This window comes from Theobroma umbraticum, unplaced genomic scaffold, assembly GCF_002168275.2.
Source record: "Theobroma umbraticum cultivar Fairchild unplaced genomic scaffold, ASM216827v3 scaffold_147.0, whole genome shotgun sequence".
NCBI lineage: Eukaryota > Viridiplantae > Streptophyta > Magnoliopsida > Malvales > Malvaceae > Theobroma > Theobroma umbraticum.
In genome coordinates, this window is record NW_018397259.1 from 8,189,431 (window position 1) to 8,194,989 (window position 5,559).

Here is a 5,559-nt window from a genome sequence, read left to right on the forward strand (position 1 = left end):
AAACTTGAAGAAGACACAGGGATGGAAATTTCCATTCTATCTCATCATTGCCTCACCAATTTTATTAAGCATTGAGAACCACACTCCTCTTAATTTCTTCTTTAGACCAAGCTCTTAGTTTCTTTGTTTCAAGCATATGCATCCAATTTGGTAAAAGTTTCTAACCATGACAGCAAAGATGTCCAAGTTCATGTTCTAAGTTAAAACAACAAGTGGGCATAAATAAGGTACATCTAAATAATGTAGTGGCCTAGCTATTTCAAGGGTTTGAATAAGTTCAAGGTGCAAACAGGAAAAAAGGTCAATAGCAAAGGAAGAGAAGAAATAAATATTATATTCGATAGAGTGGCCCCCTTTATTAAAATCTTTTGGGAATGTGCATGAACCTCCAAATTTTTACATTGAAATTTGGCAAGAGTTTTGAGCTCCTTTGTCAAAAATCGATTCTCTCATAAATAGCCGAAATGCCTCATACAAAATTGATTTAATATGAAAACTGACAGATTGTTGCTTGACATAGCAGCAACTTGGCCTTAATTTGTTGTGACATGCATTTCCTAGGCGGCGTGGTCAAAGATGCTGCTCGTGTCTATTTTGAGTTTAACTTGGATGTAAATGTAATTGTCCTCAATTCTAATTTTTCATTGTATAAGTGATCAAAATGTTTCAATGCAATTTGACTTATTCAACATAAAAAGTAAGATTATGGTATAAATTCAGAGAATTTTTTTTAAAATTTTATATATTTTTATAATCATTTAATTACCTAATCAAAATTTTGACTGTACTTGTTCATTATGTTATAATTTTTCAACGACTCAATGCATCAAATATTTTTTTTAAAAAATTTATATGATTGTTAATATATATATATATATATACATATATATATTTATACAAAACTGAATCCACAAGGGAAGATGTTTGAAAAAAGTGTGCAAAGAAAGTCGAAATTATCAAGCCCATCAAACAATATTATATGATTTATCATTAAAGAGTAATTACAAATATATGAAGTCCATTTTTCAAGAAGAAAAAACGATAAAAAATTAAATAGTACTGATCCATAGATATTATTGTTAATTAGAAATAATTCAGACGTCAAATTAATTAACTTTCTTATGTTAAATCAAATTCAAAAGTGAATAAATATTCTTAATTTACTAACCCATTTTCTAATCTTCAAAAGAAGATATATAGTTTCAATTTATTATCAAATTAAGAGTTGAACTATGCAAAATTTTCCATGATATAATCATACCAAGTCTAATGATACTTATACCATGTCGTAATAAGCAAATGAGTGAATTCTCTAGGGGTCATGTGTCCCAAAAGCTGGTCAAGAAATAAATTCTATAATGTTGAGCCATTAAAGTGGAGGATGTTTTAATACAATAAAATAATAGGAGATGAGATGGTGCTGTCGCCTTGAGGTGGTCAATCAAACACATTAAAATTAAAATCAAGAAAAATATCTGAAAGTCTTTGGAAGTTGGAAGTTGACACAAAATAATTTGGTCAAAAGTTCCAAGTGAGAGTGATGTAAAAGATTATGGTAACTGGCAGCTTAGTTAATTTAACTTTCTTTGAGGATTTAATCAAGTACTCTCTCAATTACTTTTCCCACTCATCCATAGATTAAGAAGAATATGAATTAGGTAAAATATACATAAGAGAAGGTGAAAATTTGATATTTACTAATATTAGTTAATTATTTTTTTAAAAATTGTTTAAAGAAATAAAATGTTTGACAAATAAAGTAATGTAAGATTAAAAATATATAATAATTAAAACACAATGTACACTCAGAAATAATTATTATAATAAAAAATCATATATTTTAAAATATATTATCTAGAATTAGAAAGGTGTTTGTGATGACGTTTTTTCTGTGTTTAATTTTTCCTTTCTTGATTTTGTAACAAGTTATATATCATCTTTGATACCAAGAGCAGTTCAAAGGTAATGATGGGAGGTGATAGCCGTCATTGCTCAATTTTTAATAATTGACTCAATTTATAATCTTATATTATTATCCTTTAATCATTTTTTATTAAAATGTTAAATTCGTCACTCTGTAATATTAATTAAATTTGATATTAATTGAGAAATTTTTTTTAATTATTCAAAAATAACAGTTATTTATGTAATTAAAGAGGCGTTTTTCTCAATTTCTGAAAGTGAAAAGTAAGTATCGAAAATAACTATTAGACAAAAACTTGATTATAAGATGGAAACCCTTATGTAAAAGCTTGACGTTGAAGCGAAATCATAATTAATATGTGCTGCAGCTTTCATGATGGGCACTGTGGATAAGCTGATGAGGCTTATCGTCTACCGTAGAAGAAGACAAATTGCTACTGCTTTTGGCTGGCTGTCTTCCTTGACTTGATTTCCAACTATGTTGGGCAGCAAGACCAAAAGTTTTAAGGTCAAGAACGAACTACATGCTTGAAATTTTATGGAAGAATCCAGAATATAAAGAGCCGGCGCACCCTGGATCGGATGACTGTTTCAACTGACCAATTCTGCTAAGCTCTTGCATGTTGATCATCAATGCCGGTTCAAGCCTGGAACGTAACAATGTTTGAACTTCTTCTGTAGATTCAAAGTCGAAGGAAAAATATGTACAGTAAACAGCCTTCAATTAGAATTCCTGACCGAATTAAATGCTGTAGAAATGATCAAAAATGTTGTTGAAAGCTCACAAAAAAAAAATCAGAATTCTCTTGACAGTTGAAGAAGCTAGAACATGTTGAATTTATGAAGCATTGGGTGGTTTTAATTGGTTGGACGGTGAAATGAAAATTGCAGAAAAAAAATATGAATCTTTTGTGCTTCTCAGAAAAAAAATAAAAGGAATCTTTTGTTGGCAATTGATCCAATCGAATTTGATGACTATGGGAAAAAAGAACTCATCCAGCAACACTAAAATGACATCCATTAATGCCAGGGAAACAAGGGCCACAAGTTTTAGCAAGCAAAACTTCACAATTAAGATGAGCAAATAACTGTCAACATAATTCAAAGAATCTTGACAAACTACCAGTAATAGAGATCTCTTTCACAGTAATACTGTTTTCAACTTAATATAATTCTATTGTTAAATCCTTGGATCACAAACCCACCAAGATTGATATCCTAATCTTTGTCTGGAAAGATTTCTTCGCATAATTTTTCGACATTCATGATTCAACACTATTCTGTTGATTTTCTTGTAGTGAATTTGGGTAAATCTAAATCCAAACCCAAAGTTATATGAATGAAATGATGAGCAAATGGAAATTAACAACAACAAAAAAAAAAAGGGCACATAAAAGTCAGAAACCACTGAATATATATTTGCACAAATTAATGTCATTTTCTTTCAGGACAAAAGCTGTGCCAAAATAAGTGTGACATCTTCGACAACCTTATGTCCTCATTCTAATTAAATGTTGAATCCTTCCAACAAAGACAGATGTAGGATATAATCATTGAATGTATTCAGCATTGGCAGCACCGTCCTCTCAAAGACATCAAGTAACAAAAGTGAGAAAATCACATCGCGCTGCCTCTTTCTTGTCCTTCCCTAGCTCAAATAGAACTTCATCAAAATTCAAAATAGTTGCCAACTTGCCTTGGCATATACTGCTTTAAGGAAAAGCCAATTAATTTTCTTGTTTTGTTGAAAATAAAATGAAAAAACTCAAATGATAAAGATGCGGTGAGACGTGAATTAAGAATTTTTAAATTTGAGAAAGAAGTTATTTCTTTTTATATCAAAAAAGAAGCGAAAAAAAACAAATTATCATAAGTGATTTTTTATTTTTTGGATATATTTTTTTAGAAAAAATATGAATTAAAATATTACTATTATATGATTATTGTGGTATTTTTTATGGGAACTCTTTCTAAATTCAAACAACTAGAAAAATTCATCGAGTACAGGAGAATGAAAATTTGTAGACAAGGTTTATAGAGTATATTCAGACATATATTGGGAAAATTCAACTGGTGTGTAATGTTGACAAAATTCTGCATAGCACAAAACTTTGATCCTTCATCATCTCAAAGATTTACAAGTTCAAAGGCATTATCCAACTAAAACATTGCTCCTTCTGCACCATCTAATTTGAATAGGGAGAAGAACAAAAGGAGAAGAGAAAATGCACTCAATTATTCACCAATAAGGAGTTGCACTACTCTCAGATATACTAAGAAGCTCTTCCAAATAATCAGCTCCTAAATCCTCCAACACCAGGATATTTTCCATCCCCATTTCCTTCTCTTTCTTCTTCTTGCTCCCTGATCTTTTGGTCTTCATCGAGTACCTTTTCTTCATTGTCAAAACAGGTGAATAACCTTCTTCAAACCCATAGTTCATTTCTTGAAGTGATTCATAAACTTTATCCATTGGAAAATTGAGTATAGCCATTGGACCTCGCATTGCCAATGCAGCCTGATCATAGGCTAAAGCTGCAGCCTCAGCCGTATCAAAGGTTCCAAGCCAAACTCTAACACCATTCCTTGTGGAATCCCTGATCTCAGCTGCATATTTTCCCCATGGCCTCTTCCTAACTCCTCTGTAAGAAATCTCTTTTCCTGTCTCCTCTTCATTAGCTTGCGAATTCACTTCATTATCATCTCTGAAAGTATTGACGGATGTGGTATCAAAGGAGTTTTCCGGGGCTTGGTTTAGAACTCCGAGAAGAAGCATTTCTTGGGAGTCATTTTCATTGAAAGGAAGGGCTTGGTTTTGGTAATTGAAGTACTCTGGTGAGAAGTTTTCTTGAGAAACATAGGAAGAAGAGGATTGAGCAGGAGAGAATTGAAGATTTGGGTATTGAAAGCATGAAGAATCCATGTATGAAAATCAGGCAATTCTAGTTTATGCAATGATTTCCTCTCTTCTTTACAAACAAGCTATATGGGGTGAATGGCCTTTGGTCATAAGAAATGAAATTTGAAGCTTAGGCCTATATATAGCGACAAGCTAGGGAGGGAAAGGGCTGCATTACTCAAATATTTTTATAACAAAAAAGAAAAAAATTTAAAGAAGGGATGGGAAGAAGGTAAAATTACATGAACAAACAAGCGTCAAACATCATTATTTGGTCGTTAATGGAACCCACAGTGGACGTTGATACACGTGAGTCAAAGGGGACTACCCGTGGGGCATGGCGGCCAGGTCAGATTAAAATATACCCTGACATCAGCTTGATGATTTCACTTTTGTGTCCGGCTTAATTATACCGTATATTAGCTAATTAAACTTGCGCAAATCCATTGCTAATTACCTTAGATCGATGGACATAAATTGATCAATATATGTAGTAGGGATTAACATATGTAGTTATCTTTACTGTCATCGTAATCTTATTTCTACAGAAAAAAAAGATTTTATAATATAATTAATTTAAATTATATCACATAATATAATTCTTATTTTAGTAGCACAATTTTAAATAATCACATGTAATATGAAATAAATAGTTGATTTTTTTTAATTATTATTAGGTGAAGTAATCTGTTATAAACTAAAAAAAATTTGTTAATGAGTTTTCTAGATGGATCAAA

At 31.2% G+C, this 5,559-nt stretch overlaps 1 pseudogene; it reads right to left on the minus strand.

Moving 5' to 3' along the window:
* Nucleotides 1-4,162: 4,162 nt before the first annotated feature.
* LOC110415507 (ethylene-response factor C3 pseudogene) lies at nucleotides 4,163-4,861 on the minus strand (annotated as a pseudogene).
* Nucleotides 4,862-5,559: the final 698 nt, after the last annotated feature.